Source organism: Lactuca serriola, chromosome 5 (assembly GCF_051521515.1).
Source record: "Lactuca serriola cultivar US96UC23 chromosome 5, Lser_US96UC23_V15, whole genome shotgun sequence".
In the NCBI taxonomy this organism is placed as follows: Eukaryota; Viridiplantae; Streptophyta; class Magnoliopsida; order Asterales; family Asteraceae; genus Lactuca; species Lactuca serriola.
This window is the reverse complement of record NC_136412.1, coordinates 249267375-249284861: the sequence shown is the minus strand read 5'-3', so window position 1 is coordinate 249284861 and position 17487 is coordinate 249267375. Positions and strand designations below refer to the sequence as shown.

The 17487-nt window shown below is 36.5% G+C and overlaps 1 long non-coding RNA gene across 1 annotated transcript; it reads right to left on the bottom strand.

Annotated features, from left to right (window-relative positions):
- Positions 1 to 1664: 1664 nt before the first annotated feature.
- On the bottom strand, positions 1665 to 2688 carry LOC145051545 (uncharacterized). The gene is made up of 2 exons (XR_013683693.1): positions 2626 to 2688; positions 1665 to 1810 (listed from the first exon to the last, which is right to left on the bottom strand). It is a non-coding gene; the product is annotated as an uncharacterized LOC145051545 (long non-coding RNA).
- Positions 2689 to 17487: the final 14799 nt, after the last annotated feature.

Here is a 17487-nt window from a genome sequence, read left to right as displayed (position 1 = left end):
TTATAATGTGGGCTTATGATCCATAGTTCTTTGTGTTGGGCTAAACCTATGTGGTGACCCATGGATGATCCATGGAGGTTTAAACCCATGGATCATGAGGAATATGGAAGGTCACGCACATTAGGGTTTGCATGGTGTAACCCTAATTAAGCCACACTATATAAGAACCCCTCTAGCTCATGAAATTGGCCACTAATGGTTACACAAGAGGGCAAACCGATTTTATGAGTGCAAGTAACCTACTCTCAAGTTCCTCCATTGTTGGTGGTGTTATGTGATTCCATTTGAGGTGCAACACTTGGGGCACTAAGTTCTTAAAGGTCCAAGGCTTCCAACTACAACACAAGGTATGTCATCTAACTAGAATTTTGTAGTATAGATACTCAATTGTATGCTAGTTAGGATGATGTTTTGTAATATTGAAAGTTTGCATGTATATTAGAGAAAACATAGATCCAAGCATATAGGGTTGCATGTACACCATAGGAGTGTTAGAATGCTCAAAACCCTTCAGTGTATGATTCAACAAATAGTTAGTACAAGAATATAAGTCAAAGTTTATCTATTCATTTTATCCTAAGAGGATTAAAAGCGATATATTGGGCCCCTCGATGATTTTGTTTTGACTTATGTGTCGGGCCCGGTCAGAACTAAATTGATGTGTTCAATTATGTTCTATTTCAGACAAATCAGAAATCGGGAAACAAACTGCACGACAATAAGTATGACTATGTTCCATGTATTTGTCCGCATGATATCTTGTAGAACAGAGGATTATATGATCACTTATCTAATGGACGCATTAGAGTATGACAACGGCTTTTGGAGAGCTATGATTGCTAAACGGATTTTAAGTTGCATTGGCAATTATAGTTATTAGACTTATCCAATTGGGAGACTTTTGGATTAGGTGTCTAAGCCTATAACTATAATCGGTATGTACTTGACCGGATAGTATAATGGTCCATTTCGGGTTGCCTTCACCAGAACAATTTGATAGATGGATATTTGAGTAAGAGGTTATTATGATTTATTAATATATTATAAGTATAATATATTAATTGAGAAATCATATTAATTAGTATTGATCAAGAATTAATTTAATGATAAAAAGAGACTATTTAAATTGATACATATAAGTCGGGCTAATGATCCATGGTTTGATTTGTGATGGGCTTATAGGTTAATACATGAAATATTTATCCAAATCAAATGGATGGATCATGGGCTAATGTGTATGGATTAGGGTTACACATGACCCTTGATATTCTAATATATATATATATATATATATATATATATATATATATATATATATATATATATATATGTTGTGCTAAGCCCTAAAATCGACGACTACTTGCACTCCAAGAAGAGAAGTCGATTTTGAGTCACCTTAGCCTCTATCATACCCATTTAGTTGTTTATTGGTGTTTGTGACTTGTTTGAGGCACAAAACTTGGGGTGCTAAGTTCTCACAAGGCCAAAGTCTTACTAGCTACATCAAGAGGTAACTTTCTAACTTATTTTATGATTCATATGTTAAATTTGTGTACGCTAGTTTAGGCTTCATGCTTTGGATATTAATGTTGCATGTATAATTAGAGAAAACTTTGTTACGTCCCGATTTTCAACAAAAAAAAAAATTAAACATATAGAAAATATGTCCAAAAGCCTAAATTTATTGAAATATCATTGTCATACATTTATTAAACATAAAAGAGAGTTTTAGTGGAAGTCTAAAAACATTATTAATTTCTTCGATGCGAGTACAGTCATGCTGGAGCCTTTCCACGATTAGAAGAACATCCTGAAAAATAGTTATTCAACAACTGTAAGCCAAGGCTTAGTGAGTTTTCCCAAAATACCATATATCACAATACATATACATGCATACAATCAATGGCTCACGACCTTTCGCCGATCCACCAAATAAATGTGTATCTAGACTTACGGCCTACTTGCCATTTCGTCGTCAACACACGGGTCTATAGGCTCCCGACCTGTCGCCGTTCCGCCATCAACCCCTAACTTAACCGTAATAATTTAAATATTTAAACACATAGAGATTACGTTGATTCTACTAGTTCAAGTATAGTAACAATAAGCACATAAAGACTATATTTTCGGCTCTACTCAATGACTCAAGTATAATAACACAAAACACATAAAGACTATACTTTTACTCTACTAGCTCTCTATCCTAACATACATGGATATATATTGTAATACATAGTAAAGTGAGATAAGCCACCTCAAACAACGGTTGTATATCTCACTTCCCAATAGTTTCCAATGTGATTCCTCGATCTAAATGGATAAAATTGTATTTAAGGTTACCAGCCTAATAAATATAAGCTGTAATATAACTAATAATGATATTTTAGTTATATAATAACGTTCTGTTAATTATTTTATATAACCTTATTGGTCTAATATAAAAACGGTTTTTGAAAGAATAATAATTTAGTTTTAGCTATATCATAATCATTGATTTAATATTTCATAAAATAACTATAAACAGATAAAAAGGATATGACCAAGAATATAACTTCAATATATATAAAACTAAACTAATATTTTAATTTTATAACGATGATAAATTATCCATTATAAAAATCATACCTTTGTATGTAGAGTTGTTATCTTTCAAAACCTCTACTTGAAAAACATTTTGTTGTATGAAAAGTGTTACAAACACTTCTATTTATACTAAATTTTAGATAAGGATAATACCATACTTCTCAAAAATGCTAGTCATTATGAATAATGACACGTAACCCATATTATTAACACGCACTCAAAGAGAATTAAAGGAAGTCATTTCTTTGATCGACACATACACCTTTCGTATTTCTTGGAAGCTAAGTTTACACCACTATCAATCACAATTTTCACTATATTAAATATAAACTTTTATATAGTAATAATAATATATACGTGTCTAAATTTTCTTTTGATTAAAATATGCACTGATGAATTTGGTTAAAATAAAACAATTTCCATATGATATAAACACTCATAAACATTTGCTTTATAATCAATAAATTATTTATTGTCTTTATTCTCACAAGGATCGGTCATTATGCCTTAAAAGATATATATATATATATATATATATATATATATATATATATATATATATATATATATATATATATATATATATATAAAGAGAGAGAGAGAAAATTATAATAGATATTATTTTACGACTATCTAGTTTAATAATTAATAACTAACACCGTAAATATATATATATATATATATATATATATATATATATATATATATATATATATATATATATATATATATATATGGTTAATTTTTGTCGAAAAGACGGTGTTACAACTCTCCCCCACTTATTAGGATTTTGTCCCAAAAATCTTACTAAATAATTCTGGGTAATCACTTCTCATCTCATCTTCCAGTTCCCACGTCCATTATGTTCTTTTTTCGGTGTTGCCACTGTACCTTTACCAATTCAATCACCTTGTTGCGTAAGGTCTTTGTCTTTCTATATAAGATCGCAATTGGCTTTTCTATGTAGTTTAGACGTTCATCCACATGAATATCATCTAGAGGTACAATTGCGGATTCATTTGCAATGCACTTTCTTAATTGAGAAACATGAAAAGTTTTGTGGATTTGGCTAAGTTCTTCTGGAAGATCCAAACGGTAGGCAACTTTGCCTACTCGTGCAGTAATTCGAAAAGGTCCGATATATCTTGGGCCTAACTTGCCCCGTTTTCGGAATCTGATGACGCCTTTCCATGGTGAAAAACCTTAAGTAGTACAAGGTCTCCAACTAGAAACTCAAGATCCGACCGACGTCTATCTGCATAAGTCTTTTGTTGACTTTAAGCAGTTTGTAATCTCTCTCGTACCTGTTGAATAAGATCGGTAGTCTTGATCACAACATTAGTGCTTCCCATAACTCGCTGACCAACTTCTCCCCAACATATTGGTGTTTGACATTTCCTCCCATAAAGCATCTCGAATGGAGGCCTACCAATACTGGAGTGAAAGCTGTTGTTGTAGGAGAATTCCGCCAATGGTAGATATGTATCCCAACTTCCACCAAAGTCAAGTACACATGCCCGCAACATGTCATCAAGAGTTTATATCGTCCTTTCACTCTGTCCATCGGTCTGGGGATGATAGGTTGTGCTTATATGTAATCGTGTGCCTAGCTCATCATGGAACTTCCTCCAAAATCTGGAAGTGAAATGAACATCTCTATCAGAGATTATATAGACAGGTACTCCATACCGAGAGAACACTTCTTTAACATATATATCTACAAGCTTCTCAGCCGACGAGCTCTCCTAAATAGGCAAAAACTGAGCACTTTTAGTCAACCTATCTACTATCACCCATATAGTATCTACACCACGAGAAGTCTTTGGTAACTTAGTGATGAAATCCATTGTTATTTGCTCCCATTTCCACACTGGGATATCAAGAGGTTGTATTTTTCCATGGGGTTTCTGATGTTCATCCTTGACCTTTCGACAAGTCAAACACCTCTCGACGTACCATGCCACATCCCTTTTCATACAGGGCCCCCAATAATTTTATCTGAGGTCTCTATACATTTTTTTAGCTCCTGGATGAATCGAGTACTTGGACTTGTGTGCTTCGTCCATCAGTATTTGTCGGGTCCCACCAGAGTATGGAACCCAAACCCTACCATGCAAGGTTAATAACCCATGACTGTCCACGCTAAATGCTGAAATTTGCCCCATAATTCTTTCTCTTTTGCGGTTCTCTTCTTTTATTGCTTCATTTTGAGCTTGTTTGATTATTTCTAGGATGGGAGTGATCACAATCATTCTTAAACACATTTCCTTTATCGGCGTACTAGTTGTCTTTCGACTTAATGCATCAGCCACGATGTTGGCCTTACCTGGATGGTAAAGGATTTCGCAGTCGTAGTCTTTTACTATGTCCAACCATCGACGCTGCCTCATATTCAAATTTGGATGATCCATTAAGTAAATCTTTACGATGCTAGTCCATACCTACTATTATATTCACTTCTCGCATAGGAATGGGAATGAGATTTATCAGAAAACTAACATCGTAAATCTTTAGGGTATAGTTACGATAAACTTTTGATGCTTTAATCATTCGATCGTCAGCCATCTCGACTTTTAGAGGGTAATCTATATCCCCTAAGGTGATATCGATGCTTTTGCTAAATTTAAGTGATACGAAGGAATGACTTGCTCCAGAACAAAATAATACTAAGGCAGGCATAGAGTTGACTAGAAACGTACCAGTTATAATATCTGACACCACCTTGGCCTCCTCTGTCGTGAGCTGAAAAGCTCGCCCCTTGGCCTTTGGAGCTTCAACTCTGCCCTGACGCCCATCTGTTATCCTCAAAGTTGTCGGTGTTGGAACTTGTATTGCATTTGTTGATTTTAGAAGGGGACATTCAGACTTGATATGACCCATCTGGTTGCAGTGGAAACAAATGCGCGTCCCCTGCATCCCCTGTTTACAGTCTCGACCGTAATGTCCCTCCTTGCCACACTTATAGCAAACCAGGGTACGAAAGAATCCTTCGTGTGGTTTCCCACATTTGTTTCACTTAGGACCCTTCTGTCCTCCAGACCTTGAATCGGCGTGCTTGAACCTTTTTGCTGTTGGATGAGATGGAGCTGGAGTATGCCTCTTTTCCTTTGTTTGGATTTCCAAATCAATTTCTCTTTTCCTGGCATGCTCTTGCATCTCTACTAAGGTCATGTATGGATTTTTTGATACAAACTCCCTAATCTCCGTCTTAAGCATACTTAAGTATCAAGACATTTGCACCTGTTCTGAGGATGCATACTCCAGGCAAAACAATGCCCTTTCGGTGAACATCTTAGTGATCTCAGTCACTGATTTTGTGGTCTGTTTGAGTGACATATATTCTTGAGGGAGTCGCTCCCTTTCTACCGGTGGGACATACTCTGCCCTGAACTTTTCAACAAATTGCTCCCAGATCACCGCATTCTTCTCAGCATGTGAATAGTTCATAGTGACAAAGTTCCACCAGTCTTTTGCTCCCGAACGAAGAAGATTTTGTGCATATCTAAACTTCAGGTTAGCCGGACAAGCACAAGTGTAGAAACATCCTTCCACATCTGAAATCCATCTTATGGCAACAATTGGATCCTTGACACCATCAAACTCTGGGGGTTTGGTGTTGTTGAACTCTCGGTAAGGCATTTCCTTATCTCTAGACGGTGTTGCAGCAGAAACAACAGCAGTGGCTGAGGCGGCAACAGTACTAGCGACCGCAACATACCGTTCATCAAAAAGGGCTATTAATTCGGTTTTGATGGATTTGAACATTTCTGGAATCATCTCCCTTACAGCTGTCGATATCACCGCCTCTATCCAATCGCGTATATCAGTCTCGCTTGGATCTAACCCATCCGTTCCCGTTCCAGAACCAGAATCGTTTGCTCTTGTGATCATTATCATTCTGATGATATAAAATGGGAATAAATTAATATGAATGTATAACTCAAAATAACAGACCCTTTCTAGTTCCTTAGTAACTTTGTGGTTTTTCTTGATTCATGTATGGATCATGTGCTTCCGATAGTACGGGCTCATACTACTTTCCACACCTATCCACACTAGATCCAAGAATTGTCCCAATGTTTCCAAGTCACTACACTTATTTGCCAATAGGCCTTTTCACACACCTAGTGTTACAGGGGTCAAATTATTAGTTTCCCTAGACTTTCTTCTAGGATTTTTACTAACCGTACGATTAGAAATCTCTCCTAACATCAATAGTCGCCTTGTGTATGCAAATCGTACATAATCCAGGATCGGATAGATAGTCGAATAAATGATTCTACCCTAAGTCCACAACCAAACAAAGAACAGGAAGTAAGACTGAATTAAGCATTCTAAGGCTATAAAATCCTAGTTAGGTACCATTTAAAGCATACACTTAGTAATTATTGATATCAGCATGGGTTTCAAGTAGCACATAAAAGCAATCCTTAGGGCTACAAGGCACACTAGATATCAGACAATTTAAAATGCAACTCCTTTAAAGATCATTAGCCCTTATACTAGCATGCATTTCTAATAATTCATATATCAAAAAAATATGAACAATATGGATATATTGGGAATCACTTTCATTTCTGAGCTCCGACTGACTGTACGCATCACATCCTTTCCATTTGAATGGAATTCTTTCAAAAGATATATAAAAATTATTCAGATCCTTAGTTTGAGTCTGGAATCACATAAGTATTCATCCAATTCTCTCAAACTAGGGCTCTGATACCAACTTGTTACGTCCCGATATTCAACACATTTTTTTAAACATATAGAAAATATGTCCAAAAGCCTAAATTTATTGAAATATCATTGTCATACATTTATTAAACATAAAAGAGAGTTTTAGTGGAAGTCTAAAAACATTATTAATTTCTTTGATGCGAGTACAGTCATGCTGGAGCCTTTCCACGATTAGAAGAACATCCTGAAAATAGTTATTCAACAACTGTAAGCCGAGGCTTAGTGAGTTTTCCCAAAATATCATATATCACAATACATATACATGCATACAATCAATGGCTCACGACCTTTCGCCGATCCACCAAATAAATGTGTATCTAGACTTACGGCCTACTTGCCATTTCGTCGTCAACACACGGGTCTATAGGCTCCCGACCTGTCGCCGTTCCGCCATCAACCCCTAACTTAACCGTAATAATTTAAATATTTAAACACATAGAGATTACGTTGATTCTACTAGTTCAAGTATAGTAACAATAAGCACATAAAGACTATATTTTCGGCTCTACTCAATGACTCAAGTATAATAACACAAAACACATAAAGACTATACTTTTACTCTACTAGCTCTCTATCCTAACATACATGGATATATATATATATTGTAATACATAGTAAAGTGAGATAACCCATCTCAAACAACGGCTGTGTATCTCACTTCCCAATAGTTTCCAATGTAATTCCTCGGTCTAAACGGATAAAATTGTATTTAAGGTTACCTACCTAATAAATATAAGCTATAATATAACTAATAATTATATTTTAGTTATATAATAACGTTCTGTTAATTATTTTATATAACCTTATTGGTCTAATATAAAAACGGTTTTTGAAAGAATAATAATTTAGTTTTAGCTATATCATGATCATTGATTTAATATTTCATAAAATAACTATAAACAGATAAAAAGGATATGACCAAGAATATAACTTCAATATATATAAAACTAAACCAATATTTTAATTTTATAACGATGATAAATTATCCATTATAAAAATCATACCTTTGTATGTAGAGTTGTTATCTTTCAAAACCTCTACTTGAAAAACATTTTGTTGTTTGAAAAGTATCTATCCTAATAAATGAAAATGTTATTGCCATTTGTCATTCTCTTATTTATTTGGACACATGTCATTTTGTTATAATTTTGAAATATATTTATTTTCCACTTGTCAATTATTTCATTATTTATTTCCACTATATCATTAATTTAGTTTCCATAAATTAAACCTACTATAATAACTATTAATTTCAAATTTGAAATTTCAATTTCAATTTTAAATAAATTTATACTTTAAACATTTGTATTTAACATTTTATTATAATAACTCGCTTAATACATGGGTCTAACAATTAAACACATAATTTTAATTAATTTATTTTTTGCACGTTTTTTTTTCATAATTTTCACTTATTTCATATTTCAAATTCAAAATAAACTTTTCATCTAATCGTTTCAGTTTAACATTATGTTTTAATTAATCCGTATAATATACGGGTTTCACAACTAGTTTATACTAAACTTTAGATAAGGATAATACCGTACTTCTCAAAAATGCTAGTCATTATGAATAATGACACGTAACCCATATTATTAACACGCGACAAAACTGCAAAATTGGTCCCTGTGGTATTCAAAAAACTTTGGATAGGGTCCAAAAAGTTTCCAACTTGCATGGATAGTCCAAAATCAAGGATTTTTTTTTGTTTTGGTCCTGAAAATATTGAAATGTCCATTTTACCCTTATTATTTCTTTTTTCTATTTTTTTTATTGAGTTTAGTATTTAAAAAATTATATAAAAATAAAAAATAACAAAATATCACCGCCCCCCTCTCCATGACTACACCCACGGTACCCCTTCTCTCTTTCTCTCTCTCTCTCTCTCTCTCTCTCTCTCTCTCTTTCTTCTTCTTCTTCTTCACCTGCAAATTAAAAAAAAAACAAAAGAGCAACCCATAACCCTATCGTTCTTCCATTTGACTTTCTCGTTGTCCCTCTCTTTTACTCTCTCATACAAAACCTGCAACTTAAGAAAAAATTCTAAACAAATTTTTTTATGCGTGTACGCCTCTTTAGAAACCAAGATCTCCTATGAACACCTGAACTTCGATGAGCACTGAAACTTCAAGATCGCCCCTGCAATCTTCCTTTCTCCCTTTCACATGCAAAATCATACTTTAACCTGCATCATCTTCCATTTCTCTATTGACATCTTCCTGATTCAAAACTCTTATACACTAATTAACACACATGCATAGATATATACATACACAAACACTCTACAATCAATTTGCACGTGTGTATCTTAACTTTACAAGCCCTAGATTTGCAATATCCATGGCAGTTAACCCTAGAATTTACAAGACCCGTGTTGAATCGATTCAAATCGATTCATCTGGTTCAGTTGGACCTTGAACCTGTGATTGAAGGGTAAGACTTCCATGTCTCTCCTATCTTCTTTTTAACCAAGAAACCCATCTGGATTAATCAGATGAAAAGATTCAGAATCTGGTCCATCCATAATGCATTCATAGATTGTATTGATTTGAACATGAGATAGATAGGTTTTTCTGGGTTCAGAATCGCCTCCAGATTCAAATCGGAAAGATGGGATAACGCCAACATCCACAGTCGTGGATTGAATCGATTCTGGTGAGTTATGGCATTCAAGGGCTAATCGGGACAAATTGCGAACCAAATAGGGTTGCGACGGTGACCGACGATGGTGCCGATGACCACAGGTTTAGAGGATCATGGTGGTGTCATTGGGTTTAGGGAGGAGTATACGAAAGGAGAGGAATAGTCTGAGTCGTGACCTTCTTGGTCATCGAAGAGAGAGAGAGAGAGAGAGAAGAGAGAGAGAGTGTGTGTGTGAAATGGGTCATTCTTTTCTTTTCTATTTTTAATTAATAAAAGATTAAAATAAAAATACAAAAAATACAAAAAGGAAATTAGAAGGGTAAAATCGTCCTTTTAGGTTTCCCTAGGACCAAAAATACAGAAATTTCTTTATTTTAGGACTAAAACCACGGAAAGTATTCGATTTTGGACCTTTCATGCAAGTCGGAAACTTTTTGGACCCTATCCAAAGATTTTTGTAAACCACAAGGACCAATTTTGTAGTTTTGTCTTAACACGCACTCAAAGAGAATTAAAGGAAGTCATTTCTTTGATCGACACATATACCTTTCGTTTTTCTTGGAAGCTAAGTTTACACCACTATCAATCACAATTTTCACTATATTAAATATAAACTTTTATATAGTAATAATAATATATACGTGTCTAAATTTTCTTTTGATTAAAATATGCACCGATGAATTTGGTTAAAATAAGACAATTTCCATATGATATAAACATTTGCTTTATAGTCAATAAATTATGTATTGTCTTTATTTTCACAAGGATCGGTCATTATGCCTTAAAAGATATATATATATATATCTAGAATTATAATAGATATTATTTTACGACTGTCTAGTTTAATAATTAATAACTAACACCGTAAATATATATATATATATATATATATATATATATATATATATATATATATATATATATATATATATATATATATATATATATGGTTAATTTTTGTCGAAAAGACGGTGTTACAAACTTAGATCCAAAGCATTAACGTTGTATGTACACCATACGAATGTTAGAGTACATAAAACCCAACAATTATTTAATTAATTTCATTCATTTTGGCAGGCCAACTCAATGAGTTGGGAGCACCAACTTGTCGAGTAGAGAGTGTAATGGCCGCGGGATTTTAGAGTCTACTCGACGAGTCGGAGGACCCCGACTCGACGAGTAGGAGCTGGGTGAGAAAACCTTAATTTTCAGGGTTTGTGTCCTGTTTAAAGAATCTTAAGCCCTCATTTTCCGCCTCCCTTATCATCCTAACCCTCTGTGAGAAACCCTAATCATGTGTATCCATTTGTGTGTGAGAGAGAGGGGAGCTAACTTTGGGTGTTTTAGTGCACATTTAGAAGAAGAGTGAAGAACATCAAGCCTTGGAACGAGAAGAGGCTTGTGGATCAAGTGTTTCTCTGTGCTAGCTTCAGTTTGGAGGTAAAAAGCTACTACCTTGAGCATTTCTTTTTATAGATCTCTTTCTAGGGATTTTTAGGGCTTTCCCCCCCCCCCCCCCCCCTTATCTTATGGTTCTTGAGTTGCTGGAGCTTGCCATGGAGTTGAGACTCCAGATCCGAACAAAATGAGGTATCATGAGCCCAAAAATCCAAGCTTTATCAAATCTTTGGGCAAGTTTCCATGCATGAAAACATTTATGGAGCTTGTTTTGGCATTTTGAGCCCTAGATGCCATGCATGAACGTAAAGCTTGCAGCTTTACGTAACGATTCAGCCTTAGAAGGCTAGATCCAAAGTATGAGACCTTATTTCTACCTGAAAATGCATGAATGAGAAAATTGACTGAAGGGACTCGGCGAGTTGGTTAGTCGACTCGACGAGTAAATTAGGGTTTTTCCCGAAGAGTCTGAACGCATCGTAACTCGGCGAGTTGACGAGACAAATCGACGAGTTAAGTTGGATTTTCATAACATTTATGAGGAAACGAGGAAACTAGACGAGTCACATAGATGCATTCGATGAGTTGGGTCAACATGGATTGTTGACTCAAGTGTTGACTTTTGTTGACTTTAGGGTTGGTCAAGACATGGATTATAGAGACCATGGAAGGGTAGAATTGTCTTTTACCCATTCCAAGAGTTATAGTGATGGGTTAACTTAATTTATTTAGAGTTGAGGTTATAAGTGTTAATTAGAGATTATTATGGCATGTAGGCGGAGATTAGACTGTTCGAGGGGTACGAGGCTTACTTGCTTACTTACAAGGTGAGTTGTAACACCCCATTTATAAAATAAATAAATAAATGTATATAAGCCCTAAAATGAATAATAATTGAGCGAGACGTTAGTTTCGAGGAGTTAAAAGTCATAATTACAGAAGTCAGGGTGCATTTGGTAATAAATGGATTTAAATTGAAAAGATTTGAAGGCTTAAGGGGCTTATTGGTAATATAGGGATCTATTATGAAAGGAATTTATGGGATCAGGGTTTAAAAGGTAAATTTTGGATTGATGCCGAAAATTATATGGCGAAGAGGGACCAAAAGTGTATTTTTGGCAGTGTAGTTTGATTTGGAGTTATGGGATATATCCGATCCCTCATCCTCTCGTCAAAGGGGTGCAGCCAAAGAACCCAAACCCTAGATCGTGAGTTATCACAGCCGCCATCATCAATTTTGCTCTTACTCCGGTCACCCATGGTTGCCAACGACAACTACTCCCAGCCAACGTCGCCGCTACCCAGGGAAGCCGCCTACTATCCAATTTCGTCGTCGATTTGGGCCACCGTTAGTCGTTGTGGACGAAGACAAGGAGTCGCCTCCTTCCACCGTTCCATCCGCCATTGTTTCATCACCTCTCCGACCACCGAGCGCCATCTCCGGCCGCTAGCGCTGCTGTTGCTGCAGTACCGCCGTTGGGCCGCCTCTCCGTGTTTTTTTCTTCTTCTTCTTTTACTCAGTCAGCCATATCGCCGGTATCGATAGGATGGGACACCGCCATGGTCGTGGTGGGGTACTACCGACGACGCTGTGAGCGTCAAGAACCACCGGGAGCTGCTGCCCGCCTCCCTATGTACGCCGCCGCCTTTGCGGTTCTTCTAAGTTGCTCCGGTTGTGCTCCGCCATCCTTTCCCGTCGTCACAAGCTCGCTGCCGCTGGAAGATCTCACGAATAGTATAGACTAGCCACTGCCACCACCGTGAGGTGGTGGCTGCCATCGCAGTGTGCCATAAGGTGGGTGGCTAGGGTTGTGTTGTAATCATTTAGGGTATTTTGTTTAGTAGGAGTTCACGGAAAAGCTACCGGTGGTGGCTGCCGCCTTGTACCACCGCCGGCCACCACTAGGGTTGTGTGTGTGTGTGTTAGTTAGTTAGTGTGTGTATATAAAGCATTGTAATTGTAATTTCCAAAATATTAATGAAAATAAATGGAAAACCACCACCTTAGGGTGGTGGCCGCCGCCGAGAGCCGCCATTGACCACCACTACCCGAGGCGGTGGTGGGTGGTGCCCCACAAGCAAACCCTAATGGGCCTAGCAAGATCCTAATGGGCTCAAAGATTAATTTTGGGCCTATTGGGCCATGTTTGAGTGGAAACCCTAATTAGGGTTTTGGAAAACCCTAATTGTGAGTAATTGGGCCTTAGACTTATTGGACCCATCTTTGGGCCATTGGGATTGGAGTGTGTGTTAAGCCCAAATCACTCCATATCACTTATCTAGTAGAGTAAAGGACTTAATGGATTAAGTCCTTAATGGGTTAAGTAAGAAACACTTAACCCTAGTTATCATTTGATGTGAAACCCTAATTTCACTTGGGTTTTGTGTTGGTCCATCCAAGAATAATCAAATGGACTAGAGTAATTAGTTGGGCTCTAGGGTAAGGCCCATATGAAGGATTGGGCCCAATTTGGAAAATTAGGCCATAGATGGGCCATAGTTGGGCCTTGATGGTTGTATTATATTGGGCCCTTAGAATGAGACATGTTGGACTGGACTGAACAATTGGGCCTTAAGGGAAGTCCATGTAGAGGTTTGGGCCCAATTTGGAAAGTTGGGCCATAGGCTGGGCTTTGATCCCTAGTTGACTTTGGGCCTATGGATTGAGCAAGGGCTTGGGTAAGCCAAGCTAGGGTAATGTAGTAATTATCCAAAGTATGTATTTATAGTTATGAGTTCGAACCCAGTTATTAATTGGGTGTTATTTTGGTGTTGACAGTTCGGGAATCTGTCATCCAGCAGCTAGGGTTGAGTCTGCGGGACTTTAGCAGTGTGAGGTGAGTTTCCTTCCAGTAGGAACAGGTCTACGGCCACAATGTGGGCCCATTTAGTTAGCAGTAGTTCCGGACTACAGTCTGATGCAGTAGTTCATTATGTCTGGTGTCTTTGTGATACATATGAGTTATGTGTTCCAGACTATGGTCTGATGCAGTATGTAGTATATGTGTTTAGATTACATGCTATGATTATGTTATGCTATGTTCAGTTAGTTCCGGACCTCGGTCCGATGCAGTAGTTAGAGTGCTTGATATCTTTGTGATTCAAGCATGGTTTGTGTTATGTGTTCCGGACTCTGTTCCAATGCAGTATGCAATATATGTATTCATGCTAGTTGATATGTTTATGCTATGTTCAGTCAGTTCCGGACTTTGGTCCGATGCAGGGGACAAGGTCCCAATCAGTTCCGGACTTCGGTCCGATGCAGTCATTTCCGGACTTCGGTCCGATGCAGAGGGCAAGGCCCTGGTTGGTTCCAGACTCCGGTCCGATGCAGTTTCTGGTCTTCGGTCTGATGCAGAGAGCAAGGCCCTAGTTAGTTTCCGGACTTCAAACCGATGCAGTTTTCGGACTTCGGTCCGATGCAGTGGGCAAGGCCCAATAGATGCTTTATATGTTATTGTCTGTTATGTGGTAGTTTGGGGGAGCTCACTAAGCTTCGTGCTTACGGTTTTTAGTTTTGGTTTCAGGTACTCAGTTTTCAAAAGAGTAGCTCGGGAAGTTGCAGTGTACACACCATTTGTTCAGCATGGGATGTTTATACTCTGATATATTTGACAGTTGTTATGATATTTTGAGATATATTGTTTATGATTCTTATATGACGTCGATGAATATGGTTTTGTTGCTGATTTAAAACGAAATTTTCAGACTGTGTTTTTGGGATGTTACATGAGTCTTCTCACTATACTTACCTTAGTGGTAACATTCTGTGACCGAGGGCCTTGTATGCTTATTCTGAGTTATGTGATATCATAGATTATGTCTTTATGATTTATGTTGTGTATTATCCTGAGCTTTATTGAGTTAGGACCGGAGGGTCCAACCCGAGTTGTGGGACTGGAGGGTCTCCACGGAGACACATTGACCGGAGGGTCTTTATCGAGTTATAGCCATGAGAGGCTAATGAGATGTGTGTGGTATTTTAGGGAACTCACTAAGCTTTGTGCTTACCGTGTTTTGTGATATGTGTTTTAGGTACTTCTCATGATCGTGGGAAGGCGTCAACTTGATTGTACACACGAGATGGAGTTTATGTTTTGAGGATCCTGGATTTTAGCAAACAATTTATGAATTTGTGTTTTTGAAAATTTGACAATTGGTGTTTTTGGAATGTGATATTGAGAATTATGTGATTTTGAAAATGAAAATTTTGTTTGAAAATTTACGGTGTTACATGGTGAGCGACGGAGACAACGATGGTAGGCATGGCAGACGGAGAAGGCGACGACATGCATGAGCTATTATAGAGCAGAGAAATCTGACGACGTTGTTGAGTAGAGTAGAAATTAGGGGAAAATCTGGCACTACATTAGAGTGCGTGCGGTGGTGCGGTCGGACAGGAAGGAGACAACGGTTTTGGTCTGGACGGCTATGGCATAAGGAGGAGAAAAAAGGTTGAAGAAGACCGATGGAGGGAGGTACGATGATGAGGGAGCATCGATGTATGTTGAGGCGTTGCGAGAAAAGAATGTGTATTTTTATGTTTAGATTTTTGTGAACACCTTAGAAGACATTGGTCCATGTCTTGTCAAGAAGATCTCACGCAAAGTTTTTAGTTTTATTCATTTCCAAAAAAAAAAACAGTATGCGATGACATATTTGTACGTGTGGTCTGTGTGGCACAGACAGAAGTGGTTAAGCAGATCTACAGACAAAAAACAAACAACACCTAATTTGTTCTTCGACCCAACAGTTGACGACCAAACACGACAAATAAAACCTCAATCGATTTACAAATAATGGTCGGATATCCACTCGTTCCATGGCTCCATTATCTATCAATACTTGCTTCAATTCCCAAATCTTAATTAAGATATAGAAGGTTTGACTAAAAAATTACTATTGTGACCTAGATAATTACAACTCCTTAGGCTGCTACTCTCCACCTCCAATACAAATTTTGTTTTTTTTTCCGTAAGTTTAAACATAATTCAATGTTTTCATACTTCAACTTGCTATGATTTTTATGGAAGAGTTTACTCAGATCGATGTTGTGAGTTAACAAGATGAATTTGACTTTTGAAATGTTGCGCAACTAATCAGATGTTCAATGTAGAGTTGTGTTTTCATTTAGAGAACATTGTCACTTCAAATTCATATATATATATATATATATATATATATATATATATATATATATATATATATATATAATGTACTAACTTAAGCAAATGGGAACTCTGCGGTATCACATGATTCGAGAAAAAATATTTTTAAACAACAAAAGAGAATGCTATCACCGAAAGAAAAACATGTGACACACCTCCAAAAATATAACAAACATAGAACATGGAGATGGTGATGAGTTGTTGGTGTGTTTATTTTCAAATCTTCAAATGAGACTAGAAGTCTCCAAAGTCGTATTGTTATGACAATTACTTCGATACCTACCATTATTGATGTCATCTTCTATCATTTCATTTAAAGTTACAATAAAATATTATTAGTTGCTGGGGAATTCGTGTATAAATATATATCTTATTATATCGTGTACAAATACACTTTTCAAAAGTTGTGTATACACCTTAAAAATATATGGGTTTTACATATGAAATCAGCCACAAGATACCCACACCAAAAACAAGTTCAAATTTGGCACAAAACAAGAAGTTAAGTTCACAGTCACGGAAGGTCTTGAGTTTTGAATCTTAGACCTTAGACATTTCATTCATCAATCTCCAGCTCCCATCGCAAAACAAGTACAATGTTACAATTGTGAGATCATGCATTTATTCCAAAAAAATTGAATTTGGAAGATATAAGAAGTCAAGTTACGAAAAGTCATATCATATTATAATATTAAATCTAAATTATTGTCATTATCTTCAATTAAAATATTACTATATAGAAATCATCTTCATTTATACAATTATCTAAAAGTAGGATACCTGTAAATAATGAAGTCTTTTTCTCACAACATATTCATGCCCTTGCACCATGACGCTTTTGCAAGGCTGCAAGTGCGGCGGAAATGGACCGACTTCCAACAACCTTCGCACCAACATAAATAGGTTGTGCCCAACTTTAAAGGTTCTCAATTTTAAGATAATAATGATAAACAATTTA